This window comes from Bubalus kerabau, chromosome 13 (assembly GCF_029407905.1).
Source record: "Bubalus kerabau isolate K-KA32 ecotype Philippines breed swamp buffalo chromosome 13, PCC_UOA_SB_1v2, whole genome shotgun sequence".
NCBI lineage: Eukaryota > Metazoa > Chordata > Mammalia > Artiodactyla > Bovidae > Bubalus > Bubalus kerabau.
The window spans coordinates 58,703,835-58,717,898 of record NC_073636.1 but is presented as its reverse complement, the minus strand read 5'-3'; the positions used below and the strand labels follow the sequence as shown (position 1 = coordinate 58,717,898).

The 14,064-nt window shown below is 47.1% G+C and overlaps 1 pseudogene; it reads right to left on the bottom strand.

The window, feature by feature from the left end:
- LOC129625206 (serine/threonine-protein phosphatase 4 regulatory subunit 1-like) overlaps positions 1-14,064 on the bottom strand; it is a 43,757-nt pseudogene that overhangs the window by 10,441 nt on the left and 19,252 nt on the right.

Below are 14,064 nucleotides of genomic sequence, written 5' to 3'. Positions count from 1 at the left end.
GTCAAGGGCAGCTCCCGGTCGTCTGGATGCAACTAATTAGTTTCTTGAGGTCATTTTTAAACTCTCAGTTTTATACTCATCATTCCTTTAGGAGGGGAGGAAAAAAAAAGGCAAGGAGGCAATCAGCACCATCTTGCAAGAAAAAGCTCTTCATGCAGAACTGAGACTGGATTTCAGCCGGGCACTTCTCTTAGATGACCCCGGGCAAGGCACACGCTGCCCGGCAACCCAGCTTCTCCTTTCCCGGAGTGTAATTCTCCATGGCATTAGAACTCTAAGGGACAGGGGGATTAGGAGGAAAGACAGAAAAATATTTACCCATCACTGAAAGAATGCCCACTTTAAGACTGTGGATGATACGTTTCAACTGAAGAAACCCAGACAGCTGCTTTTTTTTTTTTTTTAACTGAATCTATACCTACCCAGGGTTTTAAAAAATTGTATTGAAGAGGGGAGGTTTGTTTATTGTTTTAACCCTTCTCCCTACCTTTAGAAAATCATACAGGTGTTTGAGGACTCCTATTCATACTTTATCCAGGTCCTTTAGAAATCCATTGAAGACGGGTAGCAGGTGGGCTGCTGTTAACTGATCCCCAAAGATCACAGCAAGCTCGTGGAAAGAGAAGGCCAGGGTGCGCTGGACTTTCCACGGGGTGGACCTCAGAAGGCAAGCAGAACTCAGCATTATCAAGAGCGTAGGTGGCATTTCTGGAGCAAAACTGATACTGCCAGGTGCTGACCACTTAAAGCTCTATTTCATCAGAGGCCAGTAAACACGCCAACGTCAGCCACAAAAAGCACAGGTCAGTGGGCCTGGCCGCAGCTTCCCCGTCTCCTAATTAGCTGTTCTGAGCCAGCCTCTGCAAAGGCTTCTTTTACCCGCACGTCGGAGGCCAGCGTCTTGTACGTGCCTTTCAGGCAGTGCCAGTTCTGCCGGCCCAGGGTGAGCGCCACCCCCAGGCAGGCTGCAGGCGCAGTGTTTGGCTATGTTGGTGTTGACGGTCTGCGCTGCTGGGTCGGTCATGGACACACACTGATCTAGCAGGGGCTGAGGTTTTATGTCCTGGGAAATGGGAGAGAAAGGAAACCATCATGCTTGCAGGAGAGAGGGAGAATACTCACGAAAGACAAGGTGGTTGGAACTTAAATGTGAAAACAGCCAAGCAGAGACGTAAGAGGGACGAGAGGCCTGGACCGACTTCTGGTTTTGCAGGGGGGTGAGTTTTCAACCTGGACGCAAGTTAAAGCAGGGTCGTTTCCAAACTGGTCCAGCACCATGTCACAGAGCACAGTCGAGAACATCCACGTCTTGTTAGACTGGTCCAGGCAGCTCTGGAAAATGCAAACCCTCTCCTCTTCTCCTATAACTGCCCCAGCCTCTATGGCTCGAGGCCCTCACTCTGCTCACTACTACCTTTTTCCAATGGACGGAATGCTGCCTTCTTAAGACATTACCCACTCACCTTTTCTCTATGAGGACAATGGGATTCAGTGATTACAAACCTTTAAGAGAACTTCCATAGCACAAGAAACTAGCCACGAGGTAGAACAAAACCAAACGTGGTTCAACAAAGGAAGTTGTCAAAAAGTTTTCGGACCAAAAAAAAAAGGACTTAAATGGTTTGCATAAATAGACATTAAACATTAATGTATACGTGTCAAATTCTTTTCTCATACTTCATTTTGTTTTATTAAGATACCATTCTAGATTGTTTGGAATACTTTAAACACTACTTGAGAATTTACTTTTTTTTCAGTTGGAGAGGAAATATTAGCAACAGAGATTATGAACTAAGATATGTCATTAATATTGATGGAAGAAAAACATTTGGCTCCAACAGCCATTCTTAAATTTAACTTCCAGATAATGTAAAATTTTGAGTTGCTTTTCTTGTCAAGGAAGAAACCTGTAATTTAGATTTATTCTCTTCGAAGGGACTGGGGCCCCTCACACCACTGCCAGGTCCACCTGGACCCTGCAGAGAGAGTGGGCAGGTTAGCAACACAGTCCAAAGGAGGAAGCCGCCCTACTGCTCCCCCTTCAAAGAACCCTCTTTCAAGGCCAGAAATGACTTCTGCAAACCAAGGCCAGAGCTCCCCCTGAAGTCAGTGGCATTTCTCTAGATGCAAAAAAATACATTTGCAAGCTTATATTTGATATCGCACAGGTCACTCACTGAAGGTGCATCTTACATTCAAGGCTGCTTGAGGCTCTTACAAAAGACAGGCTCCCGTTGCTGGGTACCAACAACCTGAGTCTGCATTTACCCTTCTTTAAGCCCCAGGATCCCCGGTATGGTTAACTGATCAACAGTCACATGTTTAAAGCATAGACCACTCCAGAAGGCAGAGCAAGGTTTGTAGGAAATGGTGATCAGTACCCTCAGCGTTTCTCAGGAATAGGAGAGTGCCTCCCGGCTGGACTCCAGAGAGAGAGGGTGGACAGTGAAGGGGAGGACCCATTTAATCTGAGTGAAAAGACACTGCTGATAAAAGAGTATTTACTTAGGAAACTGTTCTCAATTTTCACATGTACAAACACCTCTAATGTTTGCTGATGAACCTTTACATTAGGTTAACAATTAAAATGAGCAGGACCGTCCGGCGGTGACATATTGGTCTCTGATCATTGATTAACTGAGATGGACCTGACCTTCTCCTTCAACCATAACATGGATTTTCCTACTTGCACTTGAAATGTCATACTGTCGACTAGCTTAATGGATTCTGACAAATCAGCTCAATATATGATCCGGGAAAGTCGATTAATACACCGATTGATGCTTCGCTTGCTCTGAGGCATGCTACCAGAACCTTCAATTCCCAAGGTTTTCACTGAAATGTACCACTCATTTTAATAGAGGGACATGATAAAACAGAAATATTTTGATGTGATAACCTAAGACCTCAATTTCTCCAAGTTAATAAATTCACAGAGATTAATAAATAATAGATCATTTCTCTTCCTCCAGGAATTAATTTTATTCCCAAGTCTTCAGTGCCATCATTACATACAGAACTTACTCCTGGAGCCAAGTTAAGGTTTAAGTAAACCACCCCAAGTCAAAGCAACCCCAGAAGGAGCTAGGAGGTCATTTCCCCAGAAAATCACCAGGCAGTCAAAAGAGACAAGTGGGAAGAACAAGACCCTCTTTCCCCGGATAGCTCTGGATTGAGTCAGCGCATAAAGATGGTAGAGTGGGAGCTGGACCAGGGTCAACACAAGGGCTGAGGGGACCAGTCTCCCAGCTTCACCTCCTCTTCTGCCTCATTGCTTAAGCTCTTTGAGGTTTTTTTGTTTGTTTGTTTTTTCTTCTTTTGCAACTAAAAGCATCCTGACTGACCCCTTAGGAAACTAAGGGTCAAGTTCAAGCTGCCTGACATACCTCAAGATAAACCAAGAGCCCAGCTATGCAGACCCTTCAAGATCCATCACTTAAGAACACCAGCTTGGAAGTATCTGTTCTTTTGTTTCTGTTTTTGTGTCCATGTATGACAAAGAAGCCCAAAGAGTACCACGTCTCCCACCAAGGTATACATGACCACACCTTTCCACTTAACACAGATGGTTTTTATACTCCAGGCAACAAGGGTAACAATATGAGCTTTCTTGCCTATTTTTTGAAACCAATCAGCAAAACAGGATATCATCTCATCCCTTACTAGTCAAAGGCAACCTTAACGAACTCTTAAACATTTAGTATTTGGACCGTTTTCATTCATCTTTTGTTTTGCTTTACTGGAGTGAACCAGTGGGGGTAAAGGGAGGTGATAAGTTAGTTTAATCATGAAAACCAAAATATAAACTGTGAGAATGGACAAACAATTGGTACTCTGGCCCTGGAGACCACAATTTTGAAGACTGCCCATCACAGCCCATAAAAATGAAAGAGTGCCAACACACCATGACTTTATGAGCACAGATTCCTCGCTGATTTTAATTCGATAGGCTTACCATTACCTGGGAAGGACCCCAGCTCAAGGGGGTCCGTGTGCAAGCTTAGTAGGAATTAGGAAGGCATCAGAGCCTCGAACCATAAGCACGCTGGAAAGCTGGAGAAACTTAAGGTGAGAAATAAACGCCAAATCATATGATATCGCTTATGTGTAGAATTTAAACAAAAAGGTACAAATGAACCTCTTTACAAAACAGAAGTAGAGTCATGGATGTAGAAAACAAACATATGATGGCCAGGAGACAAGGCAGGGGGAGGGGTAAACTGGGAGACTAGGGTTGATACAGACACACTACTATAGGTAACTAATGATGATCCGCTGTGTAACACAGGGAGCTCGACTCAATACTCTCTAATGGTCTACATGGGAAAAGAATCTAAAAACTAGTGGATATGTGTATATGTGAAACCGATTCACTTTGCTGTACATCTGAAACTAACACACTGCACATCAACTATGTTAGCTGCTCATTCATTTCCTACTCTTCGTGACCCTCATGGACTGTAGCCCACCAGACTCCTCTGTCCATGGAATTCTCTAGGCAAGAATACTGGAGTAGGTTGCCTTCTCCAGGGGATCTTCACAACCCAGGAATCGAACCTGGGTCTCCTGCATTGCAGGCAGATTCTTTACCACCTGAGCTACCAAGCCAATAAATTTTTTTTTTTAAAAAAAGAAAGAAGTGCTGGGCTTCCTCCTTGCCCTAGACGTGGAGTCCAGGTCTCACCTGGGCTGGCTTCAGACTAGAGGAGAAAAAGTGATGAGCTACTGGCTTTTCAAAATCTCTCCCCCAAGAAACAGCATCCACCTCCCATCCTGAGCAGCCAGGTGTGAGAGGAGGCCCGCAGGACAGGCTGGAGGTGATACACAGCTTGAAGGCCACTGTCAACTTTACATTCCAGGAGCTGCATGAACTCACTTCCTCTCATCACTGAAAGATGTGAATGTCGGTCAGCGGTGAGATGGAGCCTTTAGACATTTAATTCCCCCCAAATAAGCAGGTCTCGTCATCTCTGGGGAGGGGGGAAGGCGCTTTTTGGTCTCCCACCTCTGTTTCGTGGAGGAGAGTCAGTGTTATCAATCACCCCATTGATTGGTTGTCTAGTTATCCAACACATGACCTTAAGAATAAAATTAAATTTGCCATTTATCATCTCTGCCAGGATATATTAATAAAAGAAAATGCGGCTTTGTGATTTCTGTCACATCCTCAGTGACAGAGGGACAGGGCAGAGACTTACCGTGCTTGCTAATATCCTGGCTGCGGAAAGCTCGCCCCACGGTGGTGAGGTCAGCTGGGGCCCCTGGCTGTCAGGGGCAGGGATGGGACCTGTCATGGACACTTCACTTGGCCCTTCTCTTGGCTGGTGCTAGGCCTTGTTCACAGAGTCAAGCTGGGCAGCTCTCCGTGCAGCTGATAATCCCTGAACTTGAGCTGTGGGAAGAGAAGTTTCGAGAATTTTAATAACTGGATTTGGCTTTACAACAAGACAGGCTGGATGCAAACGTGCTGCACAAGCACAGCACCCCTACCCCGCCCCCCGGCCCCCCTCTCGCCGAGATGCTGAGGTTTACAGACATTAACTTTATTCCAGCTAAACACCAGCCATGCACAGAGCATCAAACCTGAAGTTGAAAAGCCTCAATTGGGAAAATCAGAGTTTAACTTCATCATCTTTCACAGAAAGACAACACAGTGTCCTGAACACCGCTGTCCGGGAGGCCCAGAAGCACAGTGGGCGGGGGTCCCCCATTTATAAAGTGGACAGCTGCTGGCCCTGCCACACACGCATGCACATGCATGAGCTGAGGCGATCTTCATGGATGACTGAAGACCTCGCTCCTGAGCCCCCAGGGCTACTCGATCTTTCTATCCTCGACTTGACAACCTGAGGCTATCCTAACAGTGAAGATGATATATTTCACGTGCCTTTCTATAAAAACCAACTCGTGTTTCCAAGGCCCCGGCTCCACACACATAGCACTCCCTGCATCCTGTTTTCCACCAGTCAAATCCCAGAGAGTCACTGAAATATTTGGAGCTTGCAAAGACCACACCCCGCCATGGCTAGGGCATGAATCCGCAATGTGGGGTTTCTTTCTGAATCTTTGGGGTCCCAGATCCCTTTGAGCACTGATGAAAGTTGTGGGTCCTTTGTCACAAAGAGATTAAGTCCGCATCTGCATGCAGGATTTCACAAATGCTTTGGGGAAACTGGAGGAAACCTCTGAACTCATCCCTGACTTTTCGAGATGATAGACTCCTGGCCATTGCCTAAAGCCCGCCTCACATGTCAGCTGCTCTGCCAGGTCTTCTCCTAGACCCTTCCTCTGCCCCCAGGAGGGATGGCTTCCTGGCCTGTGCACCCGCCCCTGCCCTGGCCTGACACGCCCTATGCAGGGGATTGTGTCCACAATCCCCTCAACCAGGCCATAAGGGCCTCGTGTGTCTGTCATCACAGCCTCAGCACCCAGTCCAGGTCCAGGCACTGAATAACTCAGCTTTAGAAATGCATTTTCCAAGAACAGACCTTTGTCTATAACTATTAGGAGCGATATGTTACATGTGCTTGATCCTTCAGCAAACGCTGAGTTAATTTCCTTTATGAATTTAAAGACACAGAATAATCACAGAGCTAACTGGATTTTCACATTTCCTTTCCCGAAAGGCTTCACAAATCTTTGCCTGGCAACAGCAGCAAGTGTTGTTTTTTTTTTCCAGTTTCCCCAACTCAGGGAAGAATACAAATCTAGCCGTGTTTAGAGAAAGAAGAGGCGTGATGATGGATATGGACCGCAGGGCCTGGCTCCCAGATCAGACACTCTGTGGGAACACTAGTCACGGCATGAAAAATACCCCAGAGAAGAAGTTGTACTTTTCCTGGCTGCACAAAGGCAAACATCTTCAGCTTTAGGTGAGGGCTGAATTAACAGGCTCTGAAAGGGGCACTGTCCTTAGCTGTTCATAACTAGAAAGGGCATTGTCACACAGGAAGTGACAGAACCGGGTCCAAGGAGCTAATGAAATTTCCACTGCTTAGGACGTGCCTGAGAACTGCCTGCTTTTACCTGAAAGCCGGCTCCAGTTTTGCAGGCATGGCTGAAAAGCAAGGAGGTGAAACCCCTGCTGGGACCTGCACAGTGGGATCCCCCGGGTGACGGCAGTGAAGAAAGACTGAGCCAGGCTCCCCCTACACTACCCTCCCCGGGGGGGACAAAAGGGAGCACACATACAGAGAAAGATGCAGTTTTCTCTCATCAGGATGGACAACAGTTATCTTGAATGCCTGGATCATTCATCATGTGCTCTTGCAAGCTACCCAGAACTCTCTGGATTCCGCTCCTGGCCACATAGCCCCTGTGCATGGCCCCGGGTGAAATCCCGCCTTCCTCCCGTGGCCAGCCTCACTCAGCAGCAGCTCTAAGTCCTTGCTTGTGTCAGGGAGAGGAGTTTGCCAATAAAAGGAAATTATTGAAAGCATCTTCAGGACACTCTGGGTAGGCCCAGGAATCCGGTTGAGGATGGCCATGGATGGGGAGGTCGTTAACACTGGGGAGCTTCGTGGCCTCTGGGGGAAGACTGGTCAGCTCGGCTCCAGCCAAGACAGAGTTCTCCACCAGGCCACCAGAGGAGCTACTGACACGTGGGAAGGTGCTGGTGTCTGTGGACGGGCAAAGACAGAGTTCTCTGAGCAGAGCTGGCTCTGTCTGGCCTGACTGTGCTGAAGTACGTTAAATTGAGGGAAGCAAGTTTTTAGCGCCGTACAACAGACTGGAGATTGAGGGCATGAGGAGGAGGGGGTGACAGAGGATGAGATGGTTGGATGGCATCATCGACTTAATGGACATGAGTTTAAGCAAGCTCCGGGAGATAGTGAGGGACAGGGAAGCCTGGTGCGCTGCAGTCCATGGGATCGCGAATTGGATACAACTGAGCAACTGAACAACAAACAACAACAGACTAGAAGGAAATTGGGAAAAGGTGAGGCCCACGTCCTCGCAAGCCAGTCCTCCCATCTACCTGGAGACCCAACCTCTCAGGTCTCCTGGGGCCAGAAGATACTAACCTCACAGAGGACAAGGGGCCCAGTCAGTACCCTCGGATCCACTGAGGGGTACTTTGTGCACTGAAAAAGGCACAGGAAGGTGCAGCCAACCCCTCCACCGTGCCCAAGTGGTGCATGAGCCCTGGCTTCAGTGCGCTGGCACCCCTTGGCATGGCAAGACTTCTTGCACTTACTGCTCATCAGTCCCTCCACCAGGGGGCAGGCGTTAGAAAATAAAAGGTGTGGGAGCTGGTAAGACCTGGCTACTCGAGAGCCAGTTGGAAAGTCTTGATGAGGAAGACATGGCGCCCCAGGCCTGACCTTCAGCAAGAACTCAGTGAATCTTGGTGAAGAAAGGTGGAGGGAAGGATCCACCACCCCTACAGAGCATCCATACCACCTGAGATGTGAGTTACCTCCTCTCTCACTGCTGAGGAACATTAACACTGGACAGATGCTTGTGAACCATCTTGAATGGTCTGCTTAGAGTGTATCCATCATCTTCAGAGGGAAGACAAAAAAAAAAAACAAACCCAAGATCAATCACTAGAACATACAAGAAATACAGTGTAGGGCCGACGAACAGAGGGTCAGGAATGTCCCCTTCATGTGCATGTAAAATCCTATGGCACAAAAGTCTATTTGGGAGACTTCACATTTTCCCTGTGTGAATTGTCCAAAGAACTTCATTAATCAAATGGTAAAAGAAAATTTTCTTTATAGGTTATTTAATCACTACTCTCAATGAATATTTTATCTAAATTTAGGAGACAGTAGCTTCATTATTTATAACCCAGTAGTCATGTTTCAAAATCATTATTGCAATTACTTTTTGCTTCTTTACATAATTAAAGCTCTAATATTCCATCTTGCCCAGAAGGTCACTGTTACTAAAACTCCAGACGAGATAATTGCTAGAATTTTAGGTGGACGCTTGAGGTAAAGCGGGGACCCTGATAATTATCCGGCTGAAACTCACCAGGCGGAGGCTGTGTCCCCACAGCTGCCTGCACCCAGTAGCCCGGGCTGATGTCTGAGTCCAAACCCGGAGCTAGTGGTCAGATGTTCAAGGTACTATCTTCCTGAATATAGAGGCCAGCCCTGGAGGGCTGGTTGGCAAAGGTGGAGATGAAGGGGCCCAGGGACTGGAAGGCAGCCTTGAGCACCTGCAGTCAGAGAGGGCTCAGTGGGTACGGGGTCTGATTCACTTGATTCCAGGTGGGACAGATGGCTAACCACCAGACAACTCGATATCCACCAAATCATGTCTCAGCAGGTGTATTGCTTTCTAAAAGCAGTCCCTCAGTTCCAAATAAACTATTTTTCAATAGAAAATCAGGAAAACTGTAGTACCATCATGTAGTTTGTATGCTTCCAGAATATTAATTCCATATCAAATAATTCCAGACTTTGTAAAGCATGTGAACAGCGCTTATTAATCACTGTGGGCATGTTTATGACTGTAACAGAAAAGGTAACTTGGCAGTTACAGTTTTCTCCTCATTTTCATTTCTGGAATATTTGTTTGCTACCAACACTCCAGCCTTCTGAGATTTCAGGTGCCCTAAAAATCCTCACAAAGTCTAAATAAGCTGGTCCATTACTGAAAAGACACAGGACACAGTGACAAGTCCAGAGGCCATGCTGAGGCCTCAGAGTGGCCACACTCACCCATCGGCAGGGGTCACTGATCAGTGTGATGAAAAGGGGCCAGAGTCTGGCCCTGCAGACCTCAGGGGACGTGTTGTGGGCCACGGCCAGGAAGCACTCAGCATAGGTTTTGCGCATCCCCCACATGCTGTCCGTGCAGAGCTCAAAAAACTTCAGGAGCTACCAAAGCCAACAGAACCGTGCTGCTCTGACTCAGCCACCCTGAGCAAGGGTGGGCCTGACTCAGTGATGCCATGGAGGCAGAGCTGTAAGTTAAGGGTGCAGAAAAGGGAACCAGATATGAGTCCAAAATGAAGCATCTGAAACAAACAGAAATAATGAGAAGTAACTTCCTTTACCCCTTAATCCTAGCAAATGACCTGGTTAAATACAGAAAACCTCCCAAAGGCTGAATGACTGGTATCTGTTATGTGAATTGTAGAGAAGAATTGTGGATGACTCTGAAGTTCTGGATTCCCCAAGCAGCACACCCACCAAGGTAAGATGGTCTTTGGGGATGTTTTAGTCATAAGTGAAAGTGTTAGTCGCTCAGTCATGTCCGACTCCTTGCAACCCCCATGGACTATAGCCCACCAGGCTCCTCTGTCCATGGAATTTTACAGGCAAGAATACTGGAGTGGGTTGCCATTCCCTTCTCTGGGGGATCTTCCCCACCCAAGGATCAAACCCGGGTTTACCTGCATTGCAGGCAGGTTTGTTTTTTTTTTTTGTTTATTTTTTTTTTTATGTCTGAGCCACAGTCTCCCTTTTAGTCATAGAGGGCAGATTGTTAAAACCTGATAGTAATGCAAACTGTTCCTGTTCATAGAAGGCAAGCTGGGAGCGATGGAATGCAATGGGTTATCATCACCCTGGATATGGATGGTGGTGAGTCAATTTACAAGCTCACGTCAGTCCTCCTCAGTGTGACTGTGAATATATGGCACTTCAGTTAAGCTAGTTGTTGGATCTTACTGGTTCCTTCACTAATCGATGCATTCAATAAACGCTCTGACCTGTGTTCATCTTATATCTGTATGGCGGTCATGATTATGACCTCTTTTTAAATTTACCCTTTAAAAATAAGGCTTTGTTTTTAATATCCTTAGGTAAAATAATTAGCCAAAATGCTTCACAAATAGAAACATATGATCGTGGAAATTTCCACTTACAGAAGGATTAGTATGTTGGTCACTGCTCTTCTCCTGTCTGCTATAGGAGATAACGTTGTGTGTTCATGGCAACAGCCCACTAAAAATTATTTCAGAATTATGTTGAATGGCTACAGTTTAAATAGAACAAAATGAGCTTCTAAACTTAAATTTAAAAATCAACTTAAAAATGATACTTTTTGAGGTTAATTCAAACCATACAGATATTTCGCCCTGTCACATAAAAGTGGCAAGTGCTTACTCAGCACAGTTCTCTGGGGACCTGGTGCTCAGTGGGCAGTGGAGAAGCAGACCAACATGACTAGGTGAAGGTCCCCCATCAGTGACACTGTAAAGAGGTGTGTGAGGGACACACCCTGAACAGAATGCTACAGAATGCCAAGAAGGGAGAAACTAACTCTGACACAGCAGCAGGTGAGTCAAAGACAGGGAGAAAGCAAACGCACCTGCAAGCTGGGTGTGAACTGTGAGCAGGGTCCCCCCAGGCCGGGAAGCCTCTGGAAGGAGGTGGGTAGTAATGAGTAGGGAAGTCGGGGAGAGAAGCGGTATGCAAGAGCAGAAAGCCTTGAGGCCCTGAAAAGCCCCCCAGCCAAAGGGTGACATGGTTCTCCACCCTGCTGTGCCAAGAATCACCAGGGACTTTATCAAAAATACCCTCTTTCGCCTTCCCCATGATTCACATGCATGACCAATGGTTAGAGCAGCAATCAGACCTGAGGGAGGTGGTGGAGGTGAGACAGGAAAGGCACCTGTGAAGGGACCTGGGCAGAGGAGGAGGAAATGGGAGTCTGGATTTTAATCTGTAAACCAAGAAAAGTCCCACAGGTACTGAAGCCCAGCAGTGAGGTGGTAGAACAGTGTTACAGAAAGAGCAGTCATGAAGGAACAGAGCGGGTGGCTTAGACAACAAGAAGAGACTGGGGGAAGTGACCAGGGAGGAAGCTACAGCAGGAGCCCCCAGGAAAGAGGCGGGGGCTGCTCCTGCTCAACCCCGCAACCAGCCACCCGGTGCTTAAGAGAAACCTCAGCTCCTGGAGTCAAGAAACCTGAAACTGATGAATGCAAAATTGAGCTGCCATTCCAAAGTAACAGGCTCAAAAAGACAAAACTTTACCACTAATTTAAAAAGTGCCCTAAGATGTACGTCGGCAATTACAATTTGCAAAATGTCACGTACCAAAAATTGTTCAGGGCCTTCTTGTCTGACAGCGTGACAAATATCACCAAAATTTGTAGCACACACCTTAAAGAGGCAAAACGCATGCTCATTATTCTCAGATTTCTTTTTGTCTTAACAAATTGTGAAAACCAACAAGCAGGAAGCTTGAGAGCAATTACTCTGCTGGTCAGGCAGCTAACAAGCACTTACTGAGCCCGGCGCCCACTCGGCACCACCCAGGTGCCTTTGCTGCATTGGAAACAGAAGATTTACAGCTGAGCACCACATGCTAGGACGTTCTGGCTCCTAATTGTCTCAATACATAATGCATTTGGTTAGCAATAGAGCAAAAGAGACCCTTAATATTCTCTGCATGGTAAATGAGCCCTGTCTACTTGGCTCCACATCGTGTCATGAGGAGAGGCCATAGAGAAGATAAGCAGTTGCACAGCAAGATGGAGGGGGAGGCTGCTGGGGATGGGGAGAGGGGTGGGGAGGCAATGGCCTTCAGAAAGAAGACTCTGACAACCAAGTGACCAGCCATAAAAGGGGAGGGCAGTGCAGGGAGTGCAGTCAGAACGGACGGCAAAGCTAAGAGGGTCCTAGAGCCCCTCAGCCCATACAGTGAGAGGCCCTGCACGCCTGGCCCGGTGTCTAAGCACAAGCCGACAGGTCTCAGCAGGTCCCTCCCTCCTGTGCCTCCCCGAATCTCCACGGGCCGAGTGGCAGGGAGAAAGGGCAGTGGTATTCACTGTGTCTTACACAGTTTACTCTGGCCACGTTTTCATCCAGACTGTGTCTACTGAGGAAGTCCAGGCACTTTAAAGGAATCGATCTTGAAGGTTTTAACTTTCTGAGTTTTGAAACCACATGATCCCACCTTCCGAACTTGAAAGAGCTTCCCGTAGCCACACAGTTCACAGAATCGAGGGAACAGCAGGCGTTCAACTGTGCTCTTGCTCAGCACTGATGACAGCTTGCAGATTACAAATAACAAGAAAAACCCGGGTCACTTGAGATACCACAGCACAGATCTCACATGGATCACTAACTAGATTCTGAAAGCTAATATTCAAAATATTGCCAGAACACCCCAGGAGTCAAAACAGAGAACACTTTCTTTTGCATTTTGTCAAGTTATATCAATAGAAGGCCAACAGTTTTCCTCTTACTCAGAAGGGCTTCCCTGGTGGCTGAGAGGTTAAAGCGTCTGCCTGCAATGCGGGAGACCTGGGTTTGATCCCTGGGTTGGGAAGATCCCCTGGAGAAGGAAATGGCAACCCACTCCAGTATTCTTGCCTGGAGAATCCCATGGACGGAGGAGCCTGGTGGGCTACAGTCCACAGGGTTGCAAAGAGTCAGATACGACTGAGCACAGACATGATCAGAAGGTCTAAAGCCTGAGAGTTACCACTTACCAGATGCCTACTGTGTGCCCGACACATGCATGAACCACTTATGAACATCCCCTCTTTCACGTTCCTCAAAACCTACGACATAAGTATCATTCATCTTCATTTTTCCAGATGAGGAAACTAACACTCAAAGAGGGGAACTCCTGTTACCCAAACCAAATATTGGTGAAGTGGGATATATAGGAATAGCTGGCTTGCAGGCCATCACCAAAGACTCACCAAACACTGGCAAGACTAAAAGGGAGCAGACCTTGGATACAACATGCCCTGCTGCTGTCTTTCTGCCCAGGGCACCCCTCATTCTGCACCAGCATGCAGGGTAGCTGAACTTAAAGTAAAAGCTACTGTTTTACTGGCTTGATAAGTCAGAGGACAGAGACAGAGGTGACCAGAGCAGCTGGAAAGTGAGGAAGAAATCCTGGAAGAGAGCTAGACAAGGGAAAGCCCCCACCTGCCTGAGATTAAACCTTACTCTAACTCTCAGCTGATCTCGGCACCATGTGGGCACTGGGAAGGGGGTAAGGTTCAGAGTGAAGCAATAGCTGGAAGGCAGAAGGAGCTGTGTGGTTTCAGCTGCTGAGGGCTGAAGAGAGAGCAGACTCTAGAACAAAGTCAACACTCTTCAGAGGAAAAACACAGAGTCCAGAGTTTCTGCACTGTTTCGT